This window comes from Hyperolius riggenbachi, chromosome 2, assembly GCF_040937935.1.
Source record: "Hyperolius riggenbachi isolate aHypRig1 chromosome 2, aHypRig1.pri, whole genome shotgun sequence".
NCBI lineage: Eukaryota > Metazoa > Chordata > Amphibia > Anura > Hyperoliidae > Hyperolius > Hyperolius riggenbachi.
Genome location: NC_090647.1, coordinates 342,585,805 through 342,611,392, shown reverse-complemented (window position 1 = coordinate 342,611,392; position 25,588 = coordinate 342,585,805). Strand labels below are relative to the sequence as shown.

General features: G+C 44.1%; 2 protein-coding genes across 4 annotated transcripts in view; one reads left to right on the top strand and one right to left on the bottom strand.

Annotated features, from left to right (window-relative positions):
* LOC137546723 (gastricsin-like) overlaps nt 1–12,323 on the bottom strand; it is a 79,011-nt gene extending 66,688 nt beyond the window's left edge. For all 3 annotated transcript variants that reach the window (XM_068269493.1, XM_068269492.1, XM_068269496.1), the window contains exon 1: nt 12,239–12,323. The gene's annotated coding sequence lies outside the window, so the exon portion shown is untranslated. The remainder of the gene's footprint in view (nt 1–12,238) is intronic.
* The window catches only part of LOC137546722 (prickle-like protein 1), a 54,910-nt gene continuing 39,259 nt past the window's right edge, over nt 9,938–25,588 (top strand). Inside the window, exon 1 of the mRNA XM_068269491.1 lies at nt 9,938–10,209. The gene's annotated coding sequence lies outside the window, so the exon portion shown is untranslated. The remainder of the gene's footprint in view (nt 10,210–25,588) is intronic.

Genomic DNA, 25,588 nt, shown 5'->3' with positions numbered 1-25,588 from the left:
GTTTAGAGGAGAGAACAGATGTAAACAATGCACTTGGGAGGTGATCTGACGTCAGGTCTGCGGGCGAAATGATGGTGTGGGTGGGTGATCAGATTGCCCTCAAGGGGCAGGTTAGGGGCTGATTGATGGGTGGCAGTGACAGGGGGTAATTGATGGGTGATTGACAGGTGATCAGTGGGTTATTACAGGGGGGATAGATGCATACAGTACATGGGGGGGGGGGGGGGGTCTGGGGAGAATCTGAGGGGTGGGGGGGTGATCAGGAGTCCCCAGGGGGCAGTTTAGGGAATAAAAAAAATAGCGTTGACAGATAGTGACAGGGAGTGTTTGATGGGTGATTAGGTGCAAACAGTGGTCTGGGGGTAGGCAGGGGGGGTCTGAGGGGTGCTGTGGGCGATCAGGGGGCAGGGGGGGGGGAGATCAGTGCTTGGGTGCAGACTAGCAAAAATCTATTAACCCTTCGCACTCTCGCATGCAAATGTTCAAACAAATGAATTCACAGATTCACTCATCCAGGCACAACTGTTATCCCTACAGCTAAGTTAAAAGCCGGGGTTTTAGTTCACAGAAGAATGCATTCTTATACTTAGTCACCTATACTGCGCAGAAGTACCCAGGTAAACATAGGTGTCCTAGCTCTGGCCCTATAACATGTATAGTGCAGACATGCAAACACATTCATTGCATCAAACCTATCAATGGATTAGGAGCACACATCCTGATGTCCTCTCCTGGGACAGACAGTGCATCTTACCAATCGCACAAGGGAGCTAATGTTATGTGTCCATGTGCACCATGCACATACACCAGCATAAGCTGTGTGCATGCTGACAAACATATACAGGGGAAGGAGGGAGTGCACTGAATTAGACCCTAGCCACAGGGGTCAGTAACAAGAAAAAAATACATATATCCAGGCACATCGCATCTAGTTAGGACATTATATAAGTTATTAAGGAAAGGGAGGTGCTGAAGGGGGTGTGGCTAGAAAACAGCAAAAATCTATTAACCCTTCGCACTCTCGCATGCAAATGTTCAAACAAATGAATTCACAGATTCACTCAGACTAGGGTGGCTGCAGCCTGCCCTGGTGGTCCCTCGGACACTGGGACCACCAGGGCAGGAGGCAGCCTGTATAATAGGCTTTGTATACATTACAAAGCCTATTATACAGTTTGGCAGTGGCGATCGGGTAGCTAGTAACCCGCCGGCGCTTCCGAACGGCCTGCGGCTGATCGCATCACGAATGACGCGATCGCCGCACAGACACGCCTGCCGCCGCCGATGGGCGTATTGCGGTCGTTTGGGCCCAGACCTTGCCACCGCCCATCGGCTGGGGGCGGTCCTTAAGTGGTTAAAGAGAGTCTGAAGCGAGATTTAAGAAATTATTTTACCTTGTATTAATGTTCAGCACTGTAGCTAGTGCTAAAACGCCGCATCCCTGCGGCAAAACGAGGGGTTTATACCCTCCCAAATCCCCTGGGCTAACAGCGGGGAGAGCTACCTGCTTGAGGCAGAGCTTATGGCTGTAGCTCTGCCTCTTCACGCGTCAATCCCCGCTGATCACCACCTCTCCTCACCCCTCTCATTCTGCCTTAACAGAGAGGGGCGGGGGAGAGGCGGAAATCCGAGCAGCAATTGACGCACATGGAGGCAGAGCTGCAGTTCATAGCCCTGCCTCCATGGGCGGCAAAATTTACGACCAAGAAAGTTGTGGATTTTGCAGAGGGGATTTGGGGGGTCTAAACCACTCGTTTTGCAGCGGGGATGCGGCAGTTTAGAATTCCCTATAGTACTTAACATTAATACAATGTAAAATCATTAATTTAATCTCGCTTCAGAGTCTCTTTAAGCAGTATCTACTGGGTGATCATCATCATCTGGAATGAACACACAATCGTCCAACAAGCACTGGAGAGTTAATACAATCCCTTCTTCTTGAAGCAGGGATCATCACTATGTAATTACAGCTTCCAGCATGGTAGACTATAATTACTGGAAGATAGCTTTGGGTACCAACTTTGTGCCTGAGGGTACTGGCTAGTGTACAAGCTTTGTGGTGTTTGATGTAATGCGATGGGATAGAAACATAATGATACAGAAAGGAAGGAGGGTGACACCACTCCTCTGCTCATAACACCATAGAACAGTGGAGTCACCAGTCACAGTATGCACTGTATTTTTTAACTATATTTGAAACTGTTGATAAAGTTAATGCCTAAAGTTTAGCTTTATTTTAACATTGTAGTTTACAATTCCAAATGTTACTATAAACTATAAGGAATCTTAGTTGCCATCCCAGCCTCCAGGGTTCTGTGGAGTACGAGACATGTCTATTTCTACTGGATGTCCTGTCCTGCTTATCCTAACTGGCTCTTCTCACACTGATGCTGTTCCGCTGCAATAGTTCCTGTAGCAGGTAGAATGTTTCTTCAGCCCAGGAGCACTTAAACTCAAAAATCCTTGAAAAAGAATGAAGTGGGGGGAACATAAAAAAGTGAGCAAAAAGAAAAAAAGGAGTTTTCAAAATTGTACCAGAATATATATGACTGACTACCATTTTTCTTTGATAATACCTTATCTGTAACTCATGACTAAACAAGGTTCAGAAACTTATCTCAAAAAGCTTCTGAATAGTATAGAAGCTTCCCTACTTTTTCTTACAACATCCCATCTAGTGCTCGGTCTTCGCAAGCATATTCAACAAAATCTTCAAATATGTTTCTCGCAGCTGAACACAAGTACAGCCGTGTACGAGCACGGCTGTACTTGTGCATGTGAGTATGGCCACACTCATACATGGACAGGGGCACGGCTGTAAAGAGCAATAGGGGTCCTGGCCAGTAGCAGAGGGGCCTACAGACCATAGGTCTTTTCCCCCTTACAGGTTTACTTTAAAATAAAATATAATAATTCCAATGTGGCTTTGTGGAAAACAAGCACTTCCACTAATTCTCTAGACCTCCGCTTGTAAACAAAAGAGGCTGCACCCTCAGATATCTGTCTAGCTAGACTCCCTACAGTATTTGAGATTGTATAATCTTTATTAACATCTGTGTTTGTTTTCCATAACATGTAGGGAAAGGATACATTGATTCGCTATACCCGGTATGTTTGTCAAACCTAAGGATAATTGCACAGGTATTGCTAGGATCAGAGATGGCCGAACAGGAGCAACAATAAAAATGCAACCTATTCCCCAAACATAAATTAGTAGTGTCCCCTAAAAAACCTAGGGTGTCTGCCAGGATGCCTGCGTTGGAAGCCCCTCCCCCCTTCATTCATTCTGAAGTTACTTAAAGACCTAAACCCTTCCACAGGAGAGAAGGGAACCGAGAAACCCACCTTGTTTGTAATTAGAATGAGGTCTAATTCTCACTTATCGAAGTGAATAACTGGATAGGCAGCAGTAGCAGTCCCCTATAGCTGCATATGGCTGCATTGTAACTTACTTTTTGCTTTTAAACTAGAACTAGAGTTCTTTGAATAGGCCTCGACAAAACTGAACATCACCCTGCCGACAAAAAATATGTGGGACCTGCAGACACATTTACTCCACTGACAGGTTAACGATACCAGGTTCACAACAGGAGTACAGAGTACAAGGCACATTTTCCTGTGGTTCCACCAATCTGGTATATCTGATCATGTGTGCTAAATGCCCCAATGTTATGTACGTGGGAGAAACTGGACAAACTCTGCGCAAACGTATGAATGGACACAGGCACACTATTAATGATACCAAATCTGGACTCCCAGTTGCTGCACACTTTCGGTCCAACGGACACAGCATGGATGATCTTCGTGTCACTGCCCTGAAGGGTGGCTTCAAAACGTCAAATGATCGATTAATAGCAGAAACAAAATGTATAAATTGGTTCAAAGCTGTGGAGAAGGGTTTGAATAAGGACAACAACTTTTTATATTGGTATGAGGCTGATTGCCTATTTGAACTTTCTCAGCCATTCTAGCTGAACTTGTGAACTAAGAATTTACGATACCTCTGGGTCAATCCTAATCCCAGGTCTGTGAGCATGGAGTAAACAAGGATCCTTATCTCAGCTAACAACCTCTAACCCCATTTAGATGGTCTGTTTGAATTAAGGCATCTTAATGACATGTATTTATGCTTGAAAAACATATCTGTTTTCCCTTTTGATGTTGCATGTATATAGCTGTCTGTACCACCAGCCTGCAAACTAACAGGATATAAGCCCGACGAAGGCTGCAAGGCCGAAAGCTTGCTTATTTTTATTCATTTTTAGTTAGCCAATAAATGGTATCATCCTGATTTAAAACGTTTTGCTTTTACTGATGGCTAACACGGTACAATACCCTACTGCTCACACTATTGTTGAGTTTTCCTTTACACAACTGTTTGCCACTTATATCTGTAGGTGGCGCCATTTCCTCACATTTTGTTATTTGTGGAAATTTCCTACTTGGCTTCTGTTCCCTTCAGGGCCTAGGTTGGAAATGTATCTCTCTAGTACCATATAATCCTATCTTTACTGTGTACTGCCTACCACAGGGATTTGCAATTGCCGCTGAGAGTTCTTGGGCATAAGTATGAGTGGCCATGCGTGTGTTTCAGCCCAGATGTTATGCAGTGTTTTTCTGTGGTTGCAGATTGTTCTCATTGTTTGAGTTTAGTTTAATTTTTCTTTTTATGTTTTTTTTTTCTTCATCTAAATTTTTTTTTTAAAGAGGAGCTGTCAGCCATGCTATCTCTGGGAAAAACAAACCACATATACAAGTAGATAAGCAGATAAATAAGTAGATAAATAATTGCTCTACTTACATAACATTTGTATTGCACTGTGCATGTTTTGATTTTAGTGATTTTACTAGAGTAAAAAAAAAATTAAAAAAAAATTAAAGAAAAAATCCTTCTTAGGGCCCTTTTCCACCAGCGCGTTTGCGCTGGCTGAATCGCAAAAACGCAAACCGCTAGCGATTTTACAATCGCTACGGTTTGCTTTTTAACATAGGAATCGCGGTAGTGGAAATGACCTACCGCGATTCGTTTTTGTCAGGAACGCGAACGCGCGGCGGAGCGATATTTGCCGCGATTTTGCTATGCAGTGCATAGCATAGCAAAATCGCGGCGGCGAACGTCGGGGAATCGCCGGTTATTGCGATTCAGCAATCGCTAGCGTTCAGCGTGAACACTAGCGATTGCAAGTGGAAAAGGACCCTGAGGATTCTCCATTTTAACTCTATCTTGAAGCCAATCCTGATGTCATTTCCTCCCATACTCTCCTCTGCCTGATCATGTATGCATTGCCTGCCCTCCTCCCATTCTTCAGGCACTCCCAACCAGCTCTTCAAAAGAAAGTGCATTGTCTCAGCATTATTATTATTATTATTGATTTATAAAGCGCCAACATATATTGTGGCGCTGTACAAAGAGTAAGAAACAAACATGGGGTACATAATAATACAGACAATGGTGCACACCAAAATACAAGATACATAATTAGTGACAAAATACAAAGAATGATACAAAATACAAAATATAGAATTGGTAATGACAGTGATAAAAGTAACATTATTATTATTATTATTGATTTATAAAGCGCCAACATATATTGTGGCGCTGCACAAAGAGTAAGAAACAAACATGGGGTACATAATAATACAGACAATGGTGCACACCAAAATACAAGATACATAATTAGTGACAAAATACAAAGAATGATACAAAATACAAAATATAGAATTGGTAATGACAGTGATAAAAGTAACATGATGAATAAAATGTATAATGGTTACCAAGACACAAAAGGGGGAGAGAGCCCTGCCCTTGCGAGCTTACAATCTAAAGGGAATGGGGGGGAAACAGGAGGAGGGGAAGTATGCAACAAATATATAGAGGCTGTGTGTTTTAGGATACCTAGTAGGAGTGCAATTCGGTCTTAGGACAAAGGGAAGTGGCCTAAGATAGCACATACGCTTGTCGGAAAAAGTGTGTTTTTAGAGAGCGTTTAAAGGTAACAAAGGTTGGCGAGTGACGGATGTGTTGTGGGAGGGCATTCCAGAGGAGGGGTGAAGCGCGTGCAAAGTCTTGTAAACGTGAATGTGAGGAGTTGATTCTAGAGGAGGACAACAGAAGATCATGTGCCGATCTGAGATTGCAAATGGGTTTGTATCTGGAAATTAGTGAGGATATGTACCGGGGAGAGAGATTGTGGAGAGCTTTGTAGGTTAGGGTTAGGAGTTTTAACTGAATCCTCTGTTTAATTAGCAGCCAGTGAAGAGCTTGACAAAGAGGGTCGGCAGAGGAAGATCGAGAAGAAAGATGAATGAGACGAGCAGCTAAGTTCAGTACCGACTGGAGGGGGGCCAGTCTGTTAGAAGGTAGTCCACAAAGTAGTATGTTGCAGTAGTCCAGACGAGAAATTATAAGAGCATGTATTAACGTTTTAGTTGTGTCTTGAGTGAGAAAAGGATGGATGCGAGATATGTTTTTGAGTTGGAGATGGCAGGAGCTGGTTATGGAGCGAACATGAGGAATAAAAGAGAGAGATGAGTCGAATATTACCCCCAAGCACCGAGCTTTGGGAACTGAAGTTATGGGAGTGTTATTAACATTTATTGTTACTTCAGGCAGGGAGGAGGACAGAGACGGTGGAAAAATTATTAGTTCTGTTTTACTCATATTAAGTTTTAGGAAGCGAGAGGACATGAAGGAGGATATAGCAGACAAGCAGTCAGGAACACGTTTGAGGAGGGAGTTAAGGTCTGGGGCAGAGAGGTACAGTTGTGTATCGCCTGCATAGAGGTGGTATTGAAACCCGAATGAGTTGACTAAATCACCAAGACCGTGCATGTAGATGGAAAAGAGGAGGGGACCAAGGACAGAGCCTTGGGGAACCCCGACAGACAAAGCATGAGGAGAAAACATCCGATCTGAGTAGGAGACTGTGAAGGACCTTCCAGAGAGGTAGGAAGATAACCATGTGAGAGAAAGGCCCTTATTGGCCAATCAGAGAGGAACAGAGGTGTGGCAGGGGAAAACAGGTGTGTGTGTGTGTGTGTGGGGGGGGGGGGTTGACTTCAGCCAATCAGGCTGCATTAGTTAAGTCTGAGAGCAAAGTAAAGAAGAAGAAAAAAAAGACAACCCAGCATTCCTTGCTGCTTCCTTTGTGCTGCAATGTACTAAATAAGAGTCAGGTAAACTGGGGAATGATCAATTATCAACAAGAAACGTAATAGTGATTTTAACTTTTGGATTGCCTGATTAGCTTTCTTATTACTTGTTTACCAGATAAAAATAAAGAGTTAATTTTTGATTTTAGTTTCGTTTTTGCCGACTGGGAGTCAGCCAGCTGCCCTGAGTACCTTTTTACGCATTCCCGCTGGTGCAGGAAGCTATCGTGGACATTAACACGTACATTTTTTACGCGTTACAGTTGCAATGCGTAAAACTATACGCATTGCAATGTATTTGTTAATGTCCGCGACAGCTTCCTGCACCAGCGGGAATGCGTAAAAAGGTACTCAGGGCAGCTGGCTGACTCCCAGTCGGCAAAAACGAAACTAGCTGGCAGCGTGGGACCGTAAGAGCCATGAGTGACTGCGATGGCGTAGGATGGCTGCATGGGACTAGTAGAAGCCCCAGGTGAGTGAAAACTCGTTTTTTTTCGGTTTAGGTTTCCCTTAAGTCAAAAATGTAGATACTGACCTTGGGAGAGGGACGCCTCTGGATTCTATAGAGGCTTCCCCTGTCCCTCTCCATTCCTCCAATCCAGTGCCGAAACCCCCAAAGTTCCATGGAACTTGCCTGTGCAGATGGCTCACGCATGCACAGTAGCACGAGCTGCCACACTGGCTCAGCAAAAAAAAAAGCCCAATCGGCTCCATGTTAGTGCACCGGTACGAGCTTTCTACGCCTGCTCAGTGCGGCAAACTCCGTCAACAAGCAATTGTTGTCAACGGGCTTGTGGGGGTTGTGGCACTGGAACAATGAGGAGGGGGGCGACAGGGGAACCCTCTGGGGTTACAGTAACAACCACTAATGAGGAAATATGGAACCAGGAAGTATGGAGGACCCCAAATTGTATAATGCTGTTGCCAACCCTTTACTTGACCGTACTACTCTGCTCACCTTTGCTCGCAGTTTTCCTAGGAAACTTAAAGGTTTTCTCTCGTGGTCTCAACTGTTTGATATTTGGAGAGCTCATCATATTGGTTGTAGAGAATATACAGTATATTTTTTTTCTCATCCTAAACAATCTTATGCTAGACTTGACTATATTTTTATAACAGCAGTCATTTGCGCTAACTCAACTTCCTCAAATACTGTGAGTTGCACCCTGGTCCATCATATGGCCTCTGTTTCTCTCCAGGGGTTTAGCTTACCATTTCATCCTAGGAACTGGAGACTAAATTGCTGATCACGCTGGTAGAATCGAAGTTGCTACAGAATTGGAGGAGTATTTCCTGTACAATAATGTGAAAGATACCTCCCATGAATCGAGGTGGGCTGCCTATAAGTCTAAGTGAGTTTTAATTAAAAAAAAAAGGTCCATGCTGCCTTAAGAATTATAACTCTAAGGAACGGGTTGGCCTTTACACAACTAATTATAAGTCACTTAACGCTGAGATTACCCACTATATCAATTTTAAACAACAAGAGCTTGTCTCCCTGCTCAACATGTCACAACACAAGGCCCTCTGGTGGAGAATAGAAGTTCGATCCATACTTCCTTTTCACCTGTCTATGGCCTCTTTGTGGCTCCTCATATATCTAAGCTTAATAAGGTATTAGCTTGCTCCATTCAATGTTGGAGCAACTTTGCCATTTGATTCAATCTGGCATCCACTCCTACACTGAGAATGTCTTTTGTTGGTCATTCTAACTTTTCCCTGCCTTCAGGATTATTCCTGATGGATGGATGTGCAGAGGGATCTGGGCGACTCCTCCTCAGCTGATCGGTGAGAAGGAGCCAGAGCGTTGCAGAGGGGCCCTCTCTCAACAGCAGTATAAGCTTTTTACTTGTCCGGTGCTGGCAATAATCACTTTTATAGATGCTTTGAATAGTAGTAATCAAATCGTTCCCCATCCCCTTTTTGCACCTCTGACACCTTGGCAGGTTTTGGAGCGACACATCAGTTGTTATGTATACAGTGCTGGCGGGGGCAACTTAAAACTTGCACTGGGGCCCATAGGTCCTTAGCTACACCACTGCACTGGACGAGCAGCAAAGCAGTGTGTGGACCAAATGGATGGTATAGGAGAAACGCAAAACTCTCACAAAAGCAATTTGTGCAGCGATTATGTTTGCGTTTTTAAGAATAAATACATTGTATTTATTATTTTCCGGGTCAAGGAGTTCATTTCCTGACTTGCATCAGGAGTGAAAAAACACAATTGCTCTGAAAAAGCCCTTATCAAAGCGCTTTACAAAAACCGCAGCGCCTTCCCGAGTGCCGGGAGGAGGAAAGAAAAACTCGTCCTCCAAACACAACAAATGCGGAAATAAATGGAACGCAATTTGAACAAGGCCTAAGAATCTTTCATATTCATACAATCTAACGTTGAAAATAACAAATCTGACTGACAGGCTGCTGTATGAGGATGCTGGTTTCTGACGTGTTTTTGTTTTCTTTCTGGTTGAACTTATGTTTTGACTGTTATTGCGCACTGTTATTGCTGGACGTGGCCTATAAAAGGTTACAAGTGTGTCAGTCTGGTAAGTATTCTATAAATACCCAGTCGTTTACGGAGCAATGCTTCAGGTATTCATTCATGCTAAAGCGCGACCTGTGTGTCACGCACAGAACTTGAAATAGACAAAGAACCTGCAGACAAAGAAAGTAGCTTATCAGAGGCAGGAAGGAAGACCTCAGCTGTGGTGAGAGTAATTCCAGGGTTTGCCGAGCTAGGCTGCCATTGGCTGCTGGCAGAGCACAGAATCCCATTGAGGAGTGGTCAGGGAGGTGAAGAGAAGTTCTGCTCGTTCCTGGATCCTGATTTCCTGGTTTGAGTATCTCTACTCTGTAATATTTCTATACAGGACAGCTTTGTCATTGCCGTCCCGTGTCAGCCAGTTTCTACTTTAGAAGCAGTTGAGTTGTTCTGTGCTTATCATATTGTTTAGCAGCAGAACTTCAGCAATAGAGGAGTGGTAATGCTGAGACTGGAGCTGGTATTCTAGAACCAGGAAGTTACGCTGATGGATACTTTCACCTAAGGAATTACAGGTAAGAAAGGAGACACTTTGTAACCAAGCTGCATTTTTAATTATATAGTTTAAATTGCAAATTGAGGCAGATATTTGATTTTGGTATTTTTGGAAGTATTTAAAAAACTTTCATTTCAAATAGTGTATTTTATTAGAAAGTTATCCAGCAGGTTTCAGCAACTAGTAAGACAGATCCTATCTGGTTTCTGCAGGTTGGATTTTGAGATCAGTACTGCAGAAAATTGATCCCTTTCTTGATCGGAAGCAGATCAGACATGCTTGAGATTATCGAACGATAGGTATTTTCCTGTTGATCTGATGGAAAAATTGAATGGTGTGTTCAAAGCCAGGCATTAGAGATGCTATGTAAAATACCTACATGTTAGTTTTACGGTAATTTTGCTTTTGCTCTATAGTTAATATGGGGTTCTGTAGATTATGAATTATTCCTTCCCTATATTGCACACTCAGTCTCAATAGATTTCAGCTTAAATAGATATAGACTGCAGCTACTGTATTGCTTGATGTGATGCAGGTCTGTGGGCCATCCATCCGCACCACCTTCACCACAGTATACGATAAATATTGGGCACCATGGAAGTTCAGATGCCCATGTTGCAACGGCAGTTTGCATAGCCAGCAGCCCTGGTGACCAGCTGCTATTAACATCCCCCTATTGCAAGGCTTTTCAATGTTTTCACTCATTGTACCACTTTTATCACCTGAAAAATGTGAAGTACCACCAGTGTGCCAGCACAATAGATCTGACCAGATCAGGCTCGGCTGTTTCCAGAGGAGCCCGAGCGGAGAGCCGCTACCGCGCATACACTCACACCAACAAGGAGATCTTCGAGGGGTTTCAGCGCTGGATCCCCTCTACTGAGGAGGAAGGGGGAAGCCTCTTTAGGATCAAGAGGCTTCCTCCTCCCAGGCACTTTTTTCTTACAGGTACACTTTAAGAAACGGGGGGGGGGGGGGCATATGGTAGGGAAATAGCAGGAGGCATTGGTGGGGAGGCAGAGGAGCGAGTGAGGTGTAGCCAAACTTTGTGGAGGCAGGACGGGACCAGGACAAGCGGCAGGTGGGCAATTAAGTAGCAGACAAATTTGGAATGTACCACCTGGCCAATAGCAAAGTACCACTGGTGGTACGCGTACCACAGGTTGAAAAGCCCTGCCCTATTGGACCATCCCCTACTCCTCCAGTCCATGGGCATTCATGATCTCACCCTGGCCTCGCTCTCATCCTACCTCTCCAACCGTTCCTTCAAGACCTCCTTCAGTGAATCCTCATCCACCCCCAACAACCTCTCATTAGGAGTCCCCCAAGGCTCGGCCCTTGGCCCCCTACTGTTCTTCCTATACACATCCTGCATTGGCAAGGATATCTCCTCCATGGGTTTTAACTATCCTTTGTATGCAGATGACACCCAGATCTCACTCCACACCCCTGACCTATCCACCACTACCATGGACATGGTCTCCTCCTGCCTATCAGTCATCTCCTCCTGGATGTCCGCTAGGTACCTGAAACTAAACCTGGACAAAACAGAATTTATGATCTTCCCAGCCCGACCATCCCTGACCCTCCTAGATATGCATGTCACTGTTAACCACACTACCATTCGCCCTACCTCTCAAGCTCGCTGTCTGGGTGTCACCCTGGACTTTGCACTCACCTTCACCCCCACATCCAAAACCTCACAAAGTCCTGCAACTTCTGCCTCAGTAACATCTGCAAGATCTGCCTGTAACTGTCCTCGGATCCTTGAAAGACTTTAAGAACATACCGCTGGTACAAAAATAACTTTCTTTATTGGTAACATCATCAGGGTAGGGAATCAGGAATAAAGATGATCACAGTTTGAGTATTATTGGTGGCTGAACATGGTAGAATGCGAAGAAAGCGTAAGTGCGATTTCAAGCGAGTGAAAGCGGTAGAACTAGGGGCAAACATACAAAAACAGTATTTAGTATAGATTCTAACATATAACCACTAACATTGTCATTAGCAGCATGAATCAGTATACATAAACCAAGATAGCTCACCTATTTTGGCCTCATAGGATCTTAAGGGCAGTTTCTCTGCTCTGTCTCTCTCATAAGCTCTAAAGATTCTATCTGTAAGATGGCTGCTGGCATGTCTGGATAGAAGATTCTAGAAGATCTCAGAGTGAGGCTGGGTTCTGATTGGACTAGAGTGTCAGGTGACTGGAGTACTCAGATTAACCATGTAATGTCCTGTGCTTAGCTACCTATATTATAGCTGATGCTGCAGGCTGTTACTCTACACACAAATAAACTTTAACAGCAGGCTAACTTTTCTGCTTATCATACAACAGACCTATATAGGTATATATGTATTGTTCTGTACAGAAAACTAGCACTAAATTGCTATAAACCTCTCTTATTAGCAGTGACTATGAATTATGCTGTTCAGATGTTTGATTGGCTTGGGCGGGCAGCTACACTGCCCTTTTCTGACCTCTGCCACCACCAAACTCCTCATCCATACCCTCATAATTTCCTGCCTTGACAACTGCAATGCCCTTCTACCCTTCTGACCCGAATTGCCCCACTACAGGCCCTCATTAATGTGACAGCCAGAATTATTCACTCCTCCCATTGCTCCACTATGTCGGCTCCCTTCTGTGAATCCCTCCACCGGCTTCCTATTCAGTCCAGAATCAGATTCAAGATAATGTGTCTGGCCTACAAATCTGTCCACAAAACCTGCCAACCTACATTTCTGATCTTACTCATCGGTCCACACCTAGCCGCTCACTACGCTCCTCCAATGAACTTTGCCTGACCGCCCCCCACATCACCCAGTCTCATGCATGACTCCAGGAATTCTCAAGAGATGCTCCAACACTATGGAACTCGCCTTAGGGCTTCTCCCTCCTTCAACATCTCTAAAAAGGCGCTCAAATTGCACCTTTTCACTCTGGCCACTTTTCACTCTGTGCTGAAAGATGGTACTGTGATTGGAGAACTGCTCCCAATGTGCATTCCTGCTGGGTCCCCTAAAGTAGACAGAAAGACATAGACATAGTCTATGACATAATGCCAGTGATTTAACTTCTTGTTGACAACGGTGTCAGCATCCAAGAAGTAAAATTTCCTTATCACAAGTAGTCAATCTCACGTTTGTAGCTTGGGGCTTTTGGTCACACTATATTTGTCACCACACTTGGTAACACTTATGTTAGGTACACATGATACAATCTTCTGATAGATTTACTGTCAGATCGACTATTTCCAACAGGTCCGATCTCTGATCAACTTTCCATAGAAGTGAATGGAAAATCGATTGGAAATCAGATCGGACCTGTTGGAAATAGTTGATCTGACAATAAATCTGTCAGAAAATTATTGTTTGTACCTAGCATTATATGAATGGCAGTGTATCCAGTGCATTATAATTGTACTATTCACATATGCATACAGTGCATTTTAGAACCACATTGAAGGTTTGATTTTTGAGCTGCAATATGCTCCTCTTTTTATGTGTGTGAATCCTGTATGTGTTCTGTTCTGTCGCACACCAGCACTGGCCACAATGTAGTGGGCATGAGATGTGCTATAACTTTTGCTCACCTTACCTGAAAGGCCGCATAACTTGACCCTGAGATTATATTGCCAGAAGCCAGGACTCATTTATGGCCTGTTTAAAATATAATAAGAGTAAGGTTGCTCTTATTCAAACTATTTTTTTTTTCACTCTGGTCTTAAACAGAAATTCTGCTCTGGGCATTCTTGGTATCTTCTTACATACTCTTATTAACCAGTATAGCAGTAGCTTAGTTATGTGAGGATACAGGAAAATAATACTCTGTTGGTTTCAGAGTTGCCACCTCATCCTTTTCAGATCTGGCAGATATGAATTACAAATGTTTTGTGGTAAGGCACTGACTGGATATAATTAGCTACATAACCTGTACTAATTATGTATGTGTCAGGTTTTAAAGACATGAGGTGTCCTAACAGGGTAGTCTCATGCTGATGCCTTTCACCATCACATTAGGCAGACTGGTGTTATTGATAACCCGGATGATTTATCTCAAATCAGCTAAAAGAAATGAAATAAACAAGCAAACATGATTTTTTTTGCAATAGGGGACAAACTGTAGTTTTATCATAACAAGTCAGAAAGATATCTGGAAACTATTTGAGCATATTCAAGTGGGCCAATCTTAGATTTCCACATCTGACATTATTATTTGTGATTGCTTTGGGGCGACTATACGGTGTGCATACTGGTGTCCCCTGATGTCCACATAATATTTATCTGCAATCATACATGCTGGAAAATCAACTGTTGTTATTGTTGTTACCAGCTGCAGCTTGCTTCTGCTTAATCCTCCCCCCCCCCCCCCCCCCTTTGCAGTAGGGTAGAAAAGTATTACTCAGCAGAGAGTCTTGCAGCATGATCATACAGAGATCTGAAGACCAGAAATATAAGGAACGATTTGGGCAGCAGTAATCACAAACGTATAGCAGATTGTTCTCATGTTTAGCTATGTCACAAGGCACATTAAAAATAATAAAAATGTTGGAGTTGAAGTGATTGTTATTTAGCCTATTCTTAGGCTAAGTTCACGGTGCGAATTGCATTGTGTTCTCTATAGCAGTGGGAATGGAATGGGAAAGTGATGCCTCACATTACCTTCGCTTTGCATTGCATTGCATACAGTGAATGAAAAGTACGCTTCACTGTCACTGTTAGCGAGTGCGTTTTGCAGTAATGCACTGTGTGCGGTGCGTTAGGATACCACACCCCATTATACCGCAGTGCACCTACCGGACTGTGAACGTCTCTGTAGGTGGTATATTGCAGTGTGGCAAGTCACATTACAATATTTCTGCTGCACAGCACTGTAAGGTCCCACTGTAAACCTAACCTTAAAGCTACATACATATACAAGATAGTTTTCATTTAAAATGAACAAGACCCAACCCATTATATAATCTTTGAGCCATAAACTGTCCATTGACCTGAAAAAATTGTTGATGAACAAGAATTCTCTGTTCCAGGAATGATCCAACCTGACTGGTTAATTGGCCCAATCATCGTTTAGTGTTTTTACAGCTGTCACTAGGCTGATGCACAGAGCTATGTATGCTCGGCCAGATATCGTCAGTTTCATTTGTGGTCAGTACAGCGCTCTCCTGGCAGTTACAATCAGTTGTATGGTTTACATATGTATAGAATCATTAATGGAATTATTGTTTATCTAAATGCTTCAGGTGGCCACACACGATACAATAAAATAGACTGATTATAATGATTTTTAAAATGATTAGCTGTCCTGGAAAATCGAAAGATTTTTCTTATTGTAGCAAGAAATCGATCGGATTTCCCATTTATCTATTTTTTTATATATAAGTCGATCGGGGGTGGTGGATTTTTCTAATCAATTTTTATAAAAATAGAATAGTGTAGGGTAGATTGTCAGTTTCTGTATATACTGTATACAACCAAGCAGTTTTCACTATTTTTTTTTTCATCATTGGGGAAAAAATGTATGGGTGTGTGTATGTGGTACATTGGTCAGATTTTTCAAATGTTACAATCAGTCAAAAAAATTGGTTGTAATCCTTGAACTGAAAATAAATTTAAACAATTGTATGGTGTGCATAGCCACTTAAATGCTGGGTACATATGTTAAGATTTTCTGTGCGATTTTGCAACCCAATTGTTTTTCCCGCACGATTCCACACTCGATTCTGCGCTCGATTCTCTTATCTTTATTCGTTTTTCTTATCTTTTTCCATTCACTGCTATGGGAAATAGAGCGCGGAAACGATCGGGACCAATATCGGACATGACGGATTTTATCTAATGGATCTATCTATCGCATGGAAAATCGTACTGTGTGTATTAGGCATTAGTCAGGAGGCAACAGATCACAGAAGGACAATTAATCATAGTTTAAGGGTGCGTGCACACATCCAATATTGATTGGCCAATTTTACCACCTCCATGTAGTATGAGAGCTTATCTACACAATCTGTTCATAGTATTTAACAATTGTTTGCCTTCATACAGCAATGAACTGCTAAAAGTTGATCAATCAAAATTGGATGTGTGTTTTTCGCCCTAATCTGAGAACAAAAGGAATTTGCATTCTGGAAAGGCAGTGTAGTTTATAGAGATTTCCATCATGCAGAATTTGGTGAGACTTGCACCAGTAGAGCCTGGTACACACATCCAATTATGATTGGCCAGTTTTACCACCTCTATGTAGTATGAGGGCCAACAGATTGTGTAGGTAAACTCTCATACTACATGGGGGTGGTAAAGTTGGACAGTCATTGGCCAATCAAAATTGGATGTGTGTACCAGTCTTAAAGAGACTCTGAAGCCTCTTTACAAATAATTTTTAGCTCTTATTTATGTTAAGGATCTATGCCGACCTAAAACGCTGCTATCCCACGGCCGAACGGGGGTTTTATCACCCTCAAATCCCCAGGGCAAAAACAGGGGGAGCATTTCCTGGAGGAGGCAGTAGCTCTGCCTCTCCTCGCATCAATCCCCACTGATCGCCGCCTCTCCCCGCCCCTCTCAGCCTTCTTTCACTGAAAGGGGCGAGGAGAGGCGGAGATCTGCGGTGGATTGACGCGAATGGAGGCAGAGCTACAGCAGTAAGCTCTGCCTCCCTGGGCAGCAAAATCCACGACCAAGAAAGGAAGAGCTAAAAACTGATTTTTAAAGAGGCTTCAGAGTCTCTTTAAGTGTGCACACATATAACTGTTTCGTGAAACAATCGTCTCTAAACATTTCGGTTGACCATGTAGGAATCTATCAAATATGATTCTTCAGTACCTGCAGAGCAAAATGTTTGTGCTTTGTGGAGAAAGGTGGGGAAGCAGGAGCAAAAGGTGCCTTCCAATGGACACAACAGTAGTGTCAGTGAGGCTTGGAAGGAACACACTAGGCAGAAATGCTAGCGTTGTGGAAAACGCATGCATTTTTGCTGCTTATGATAGTCTATGGGCCACATGTAAAAACGCACATATGTTTTTGAAAAAGCACAACTTGCTGCATAGCTTTCAAAAACGCATGTATAACACACATAATGTATTTCAATGGAGTCCCAGAGGAATGCGTTTTTACATGCTTTTTTAACCACTTGCCGACCGCCTTAAGCCGATGGGCGGCGGCAAGGGCTGGGCCCAAACGACCGCAATACGCCCATCGGTGGCGGCGGCAGCATGCGTGGCTGTGCGGCGATCGCGTCATTCGTGATGCGATCAGCCGCCGGCGTCAGGCTCCGCCCCTTTCGCGCTGTAACCCGCTGGCTGTTCGGAAGCGCCGGCAGGTTACTAGCATCTGGATCACCGCAACAAAGTGTATAATACGCTTTGTAATGTATACAAAGCGTATTGTACAGGCTGCCTCCTGCCCTGGTGGTCCCAGTGATCGAGGGACCACCAGGGCAGGCTGCAGCCACGAAGGTAAGCACCCAAGCACACTGATCTCCCCCCCCCCTTCCCTCTGATCGCCCACAGCACCCCTCAGACCCCCCCTGCCCACCCCCTCAGACCCCTGTTTGCACCCAATCACCCCCCTAATCCCCCATCAATCACTCCCTGTCACTATCTGTCAGTGCTATTTTTTTTATTAGTCCCTAAACTGCCCCCTGGGGGCTCCTGATCACCCCCCCCCTCTCAGATCCTCCCCAGACCCCCCCAGACCCCCCCCCCTGTGTACTGTATACATCTATTCTCCCCTGTAATCACCCGTCAATCACCTGTCACTGCCTCCCAACAGATCAGAACCTAACCTGCCTCTTACGGGCATCTGATCACCCTCCCACACCATCAGATTGCCCGCAGACCTACCCTCAGATCACCTCCAAAGTGCATTGTTTACATCTGTTCTGCCATCTAATCACTCACTCAATCACCCCCTGTCACTGCTACCAATCAGATCAGACCCCTAACTGCCCCTAGGGCACCCAATCACCCGCCCACACCCTCAGAACGACCTCAGACCCCCCAGACCTCCCCCCCCCTCCTGTGTACTGTATACATCTATTCTCCCCTGTAATCACCCGTCAATCACCCCATCAATCACCTGTCACTGCCTCCCATCAGATCAGAACCTAACCTGCCTCTTACGGGCATCTGATCACCCTCCCACACCATCATATCGCCCGCAGACCTACCCTCAGATCTGTTGTGCCATCTAATCACCCATCAATCACCCCCTGTCAGCACCTGTCACTGCTACCCATCAGATTTGACCCCTATCTGCCCCTAGGGCACCCAATCACCCGCCCACACCCTCAGAACGCCCTCAGACCCCAGCATTGATCACCTCGCAGTGCATTGCTTGCATCTATTCCCCCCTCTAATCACACCTTGAGACACCCATCAATCACCTCCTGTCACCACCTGTCACCCCCTAGCACACCTACCCATCAGATCAGGTCCTAATTTGCCCCGTGTGGGTTCCTGATCACTCGGCCAAACCCTCAGATCGCCCTCAAACCCTCTTCCGATCACCTCCCCAGTGCATTGATTGCATCTATTTTCCCCTCTAACTACCCCCTGAGACACCCATCAATCACCTCCTGCCACCCCCCTAGTACTCCTATCCATCAGATCAGGCCCAATACAACCTATCATGTAAGAGGCCACCCTGCTTATGACCGGTTCCACAAAATTCGCCCCCTCATAGACCACCTGTCATCAAAATTTGCAGATGCTTATACCCCTGAACAGTCATTTTTAGACATTTGGTTTCCAGACTACTCACGGTTTTGGGCCCGTAAAATGCCAGGGAAGTATAGGAACCCCACAAGTGACCCCATTTTAGAAAAAAGACACCCCAAGGTATTCTGTTAGGTGTATGATGAGTTCATAGAAGATTTTATTTTTTGTCAAAAGTTAGCGGAAATTGATTTTTATTGTTTTTTTTTCACAAAGTGTCATTTTTCACAAATTTGTGACAAAAAATAAAATCTTCTATGAACTCACCATACACCTAACGGAATACCTTGGGGTGTCCTCTTTCTAAAATGGGGTTGTAACGATTGGGGAATTATTTTCGTGGTCAGCGCACAAGGTGCGCGCCGACACTGCGGAAATCCTCCACAAGCGTATAAAATAACAGAACCCAGCTATGGTGCTATGCACCTGTAGAGGGAAATTCCCACCGGCAGATGGAGCTGTGGAGTGCAGAGCAATAAACCCTCTGCACTGCCACAGATGCCAATGGGAATTGTACGAGGTGAAGCAATATAGGGCAAGATAGCCCTTGGAGAGAGAGAGAGAGTACAGAGATAGAATGTATGTGTGTCCACCAATCTAGTCGCCACCCGGCGATGGTGAACACACAACAACGAAAACCAAGTGGGAACGCAATCGCAAAAATGGCGATTGCTAATAGGGACACCAGACTGAGTAATACAGAGCAAAGGAACAGAATAAAGACAGAACTAATAACACACTGTAATCCAACACACAGGAGCAGACAGGACTAACTACACACGGTCACCACACGTTAAGCGCAATAGCGACAAAGCGCATGCGCGGCACGGTCGCTACACGAGAAGCGCAATAGCGGCAAAGCGTACCAACCCTGACTAACCAAAGAAGCACGAAAACAAAAGAGAACGTGAACGCTTGCTAAACATTACCTCACCGAGACGACAGCAAGCGTTCGTTCCAGACAGACAGACAGATGGAGCAACCAGTAGCAACCGCTGCTCTGGCTACACTCCCAGACAGAGTACAGAAGGAACTACCGCCTCTACCGCTAGGGCGAATGCGATCCCAACAGACAGAACAATTTCCTGTCAACCGCCGCTGGCGACAAGACAATCGCAACAGATAGACAGTACAAAGCAATACAGGTAACAAACAACCTGACTATGCTAACAGGAATGCTATGGCACTCCCAAGGAACTACTCTAAGATAGCAATATTAGCAAACAGTAAGCAAAGGGCTGAGACTCCAGGTAAGTTAGCAGGAACAAACCATCATGACCAGCAAGGAATTCTGGGAGGAAATGGTATTTATACTGCAAGCCATCAGAGGAAGCAGCTAAGCAATTTGCATTACAAATGGATGCAAATTCCTCACCAGAACAGCAACTCTGCATCTTGCAGAGTGGAGACAGGTCTCTTTTCCAGGGACCTGCAGCACTCAGACCTAACAAATGGTCAAAAAGCTGTCTGCCTGTGCAGACAGCAGAGCAGATCATTACAGGGGTCACTTGTGGGGTTCCTATAATGCCCTGGCATTTTAGGGGCCCTAAACCGTGAGAAGTAGTTTAGAAAACAAATGCCTCAAAATTACCTGTGAATAGGACGTTGGGCCCCTTAGCGCACCTAGGCTGCAAAAAAGTGTCACACATGTGGTATCGCCATACTCAGGAGAAGTAGTATAATGTGTTTTGGGGTGTATTTTTACACATACCCATGCTGAGTGGGAGAAATATCTCTGTAAATGGACAATTGTGTGTAAAAAAAAAATCTAAAAATTGTCATTTACATTGTCATTTACAGAGATATTTCTCCCACCCAGCATGGGTATGTGTAAAAATAAACCCCAAAACACATTATACTACTTCTCCTGAGTACGGCAATACCACGTGTGGCACTTTTTTGCAGCCTAACTGCGCTAAGGGGTCCAATGAGCACCTTTAGGCTTTACAGGGGTGCTTACAATTAGGCACCCCCCAAAATGCCAGGACAGTAAACACACCCCACAAATGACCCCATTTTGGAAAGTAGACACTTCAAGGTATTCAGAGAGGAGCATAGTGAGTCCGTGGCAGATTTCATTTTTTTTTTTTTTGTCGCAAGTTAGCATTTTTTTTTTCACAAAGTGTCATTTTCCGTTAACTTGTGACAATAAATAAAATCTTCTATGAACTGACCATGCCTCTCAGTGAATACTTTGGGATGTCTTCTTTCCAAAATGGGGTCATTTGGGGGGTATTTATACTATCCTGGAATTTTAGCACCTCATGAAACATGACAGGTGGTCAGAAAAGTCAGAGATGTTTCAAAATGGGAAAATTTACTTTTGGCACCATAGTTTGTAAACGCTATAACTTTTACCCAAACCAATAAATATACACTGAATGTTTTTTTGTTTTGTTTTTTATCAAAGACATGTAGCACAATAAATTTGGACAAAAATGTATACAGAAATTTTACTTTATTTGAAAAATGTCAGCACAGAAAGTAAAAAAAATCATTTTATTGACAAAATTCATGTCTTTTTTGATGTATATAATAAAAACTAAAATGCGCAGCAGCAATCAAATAGCACCAAAAGAAAGCTGTACTAGTGTCAAGAAAAGGAGGTAAAATTCATTTAGGTGGTAGGTTGTATGACCGAGCAATAAACCGCGAAAGCTGCAGTGGTCTGAATGGAAAAAAAAGTCTCTGGTCCTTAAGGGGCGAAAAGACTGTGGTCCTCAAGTGATTAAACACAAGTATGATACTGTATTTTATTTCATTGTTTGGGGAAATAATAAAAACGCATATGCATGAAAAATGCATATAACAACCAAATTCTGGCCAGAGCTGAGATTTAAAAACTAGGTACCAAGCTGGCAGGTTCACATGTTAAGTGGTTGGTACAACAGTGTAAAGTCCTTTTGCCTTTTGTTAGCTTGTGATTAACTGTGCAGGTATAAACATTTGATAATTTAGTTGATTGCGCTCTCTCTGAACTTTGTGTCCCAGTTTGTACTGGTAAGGGCCTGCATTTGCTGAAATGATATGTTTGGCAGCATTATCCAGTCTGAACTTGTAGTAAAGGTCAGTGTGTCTTTCAAGCAATGTGATATAGGCTGAAACCCTGTCGATATACTATATACGTGGAACAGTGAGTTTAGTTAATGGATACTTGAAGTGAGAGGGATATGGAGGCTGTCATAGGCCCAGTGCACACCAAAACCGCTAGCAGATCCGCAATACGCTAGCGGTTTTGGGAGCTGATTTCAGAGCGATTCTAGGTATGTTTAGAGAGGTTTTCTAAACATACCTAGCGGTTTTGGGTGCGTTTTTGTGTAGCAGATTACACATATTGTTACAGTAAAAGCTGTTACTGAACAGCTACTGTAACAAAAATGCCTGGCAAACCGCTCTGAAGTAGCGTTTTTCAGAGCTGTTTGCGTTTTTCCTATACTTTACATTGAGGACGAAACGCTTCCGAAATCCGCAAACGCGCAGCAGGAGGCGCGTTTGTGGCTTGGCAAAAACCGCAAACCACCGGTGTGCACCATCCCATTGCAATACATTAGACAAGCGTTTTTATAGGCGGATGCGGCCGGCGGATCGCTCCAAAAACCGCTCGGTGTGCACTGGGCCATACTGATATCTTTTTAAACGATACCAGTTGCCTGGTAGTCCTGCTGATTGCTTTTGCTGCAGAAGAGTTTGTATCGCACACAGCTGAAACAAGCATGCATCTAATCCAGTCACACTTCAGTCAGAGCACTTGATCCGCCTGCTTGTTCAAGGTCTATAGCTAAAAGGATGAGAGGCAGAGGATCAGCAAAACCGCCAGGCAATTTGCATGGTTTAAAAAGAAATACATTCATTCCTTATTGTGAAATGCATATTATTGGCTATCATGCTGATCTTTCAGCTTCAGTCATTTCTGAATCGTACTTCTAAAGCACCAGTCAAAGTTCATACATCTGTTCAGTATACCTGTTCTAGATCGCTGAGCCAAATTATTAAAGTGACCCTGTGTGTCATGGGTATGGAGACTGCCATGTTTATTTTGATCCTTCCTGTCCTGCTGATATTCTGCCTCAAATATGTTAAAGGTGCTTGCAAAACGCACAATTTGATTGCAGTTTGTGCCGCCAACTAGAAACAAACTGGATCCAGTGGGTGACACTGTGGGGCTCCATATCTGTACAGATGCATCGCTTGGCCAAGTAATGAGTTGTATGCAGGGAGATGAATGGATGACAGCACAGTGCACTATGCAGCTTCTTCTGCAGGTGCAGTAATGAGGGGAACAATGAACCTGGACGACAATTGTTTGTCCAGCTTGCTAGATCATTATAGCAAACATGGCGGTCCCCCTGGGACACCGGTATTAATGCTAGAGTCTCAACTAAGACGGCCCCGACCAGCAAAGTATTACACTTGCATGAAGGGGCTTCTGTTGCCTTTACCTGTGATCTGTGACCTCAGTTACAGCCTCCATGTTTCCATCATTACAGGCTTCCCTTCATTGAAATCTGTAAAGATGAAATGCTAACAATCATGGGTTGCATGCAAAGTTAATGCAGCTTGGAATTGGGCCAATCAAATGCAGCAGAAGTAAATTTGATTGGCCCACTACCCATCTGTATACAGTTTGCATTAAATTTGCATGCAAGCTAGAGATGTAGCGAACGGTTCGCCGGCGAACGGTTCCAGGCGAACTTTGGTGGTTCGCATTCGCCTGGACCAGGCGAACTTTTGCGAAAGTTCGATTCGCCCCATAATGCACTATGAGGGTCAAACTTGACCCTCTGCATCACAGTCAGCAGGCACATTGTAGCCATTCAGGCTACACTAAGCCCTGGAGCCCCCCCCCCCCCTTATATAAGGCAGGCTCGCTGGCCATGACACTCACTCGTGTGCCTGCTGCAAAAAGACAGACTAGGGAGAGCTGCTGCAGATTTTTTCTCCTAGGGAAAGATTAGTTAGGCTCTTGGCTTGCTCCTGGATGATTGTTATTGCTAAGATAGCACCCCTCAGCTCTCTTTTGTGAGCTAATGTTTTCCTGATGTGTTTTTTTTTGTGTGTGTTGCTCACTGACATTATACAGCCCTATCTGTTGCAGCTGGACCTTGGTAATTGTTATTACTGAGCCCTGCCTAACTATCTATACTGGGACACCTACCTATGCCTACCTAACTACTGGGGCACCTACTTACCTATACGGGGACACCTACCTACCTGCCTATACTAGGGGACCTACCGATGCCCACCTACCTATACTGGGTCTCCTACCTATGCCTAGCTAACTACTGAGGCACCTATCTATACCTACCTACCAATACTGGGACTCCTACCTATGCCTACCTACCTATACTGGGACTCCTACCTATGCCTAGCTAACTACGGAGGCACCTACCTATGTCTACCTATCTATACTGGGACTCCTACCTATGCCTACCTACCAATACTGGGACTCCTACCTATGCCTACCTACCTATACTGGGTCTCCTACCTATGCCTAGCTAACTACAGGGACACCTACCTATGCCTACCTACCTATACTGGGACTTCTCCCTATGCCTACCTACCTATACTGGGACTCCTACCTATGCCTACCTACATACAAGAAGATAATAAGGTCGTTGCTTTATTGTGGACAGACCAAATTTGATCAGCTGGACAGTCACTGTTGTTCTATCATTGAGCTACCACAGCCCGGCGACCATATGGGCTGGGAAACTGCCACGGCCTGCACTCTGGCCATGGTGCGCACCAGTCCAGCACGGCTGTCACTACGCAAACAGCTGTTTGCGGTGTGGTACACAGTGAGTTTGGTGTGTCAGTGTGAAGCAGAACTCTAATTACACTCCCTGATTGATGTATACACATGCAAAATGTTTGAAAGCACTTTAGGCCTGCAATTTAGCATTCAATGATTTCTGCCCTTAAAACGCTGCTTTGCGTCAAATCCAGATTTTTCCCCGGGGCTTTTGGTGTCTATCCCACTCATCCATGCCCCCCTCCAGGTGTTAGACCCCTTGAAACATCTTTTCCATCACTTTTCTGGCCAGCATAATTTTTTCTATTTTTCAAAGTTCGCCTCCCCATTGAAGTCTATTGCGGTTCGCGAACTTTTACGCGAACCGATCCTTTTGCGGAAGTTCGCGAACCGAAAATCGGAGGTTCGCTACATCTCTAATGCAAGCCTTAATTATTATCTTATCATTGACTATCTCTAGAAAACTGTAACTATAGGTGGTCCTCAAACTGTTATACGACTCCCTTTTCCAAAAAAAGTTGCGACAATGTAATCTTACTAATATTATAAATGCGAAAGTTTGGATGTTTGTTACTCAATCACACAACAATGGCTGAACGGGTTTGAGTGAAATTTGGCACACACATAGTACATTACCTGGAATAACATATAGGATACCTTTTATCCCCATAGCCAAAAAGTGGGTGGAGACAAATACAAATTTTACTGTGAAAATGTAAACTGCAGCCATTCTTACACTGTTAATGGCAGGGTTCTCAAACTTTGCACAGTTGGTGACTGGGGTTTATATTCAGAAAAGTGGGTGGAGCCTACAAAATTCACCTATTGATTTTTAAGGGGATAGTTAATTGCTGCCATTCTTGCACTGTTAATGGCACAAGCCACAAACCTGGTACAGTTGGTCATTGGGTGACTGGGGTTCAAAT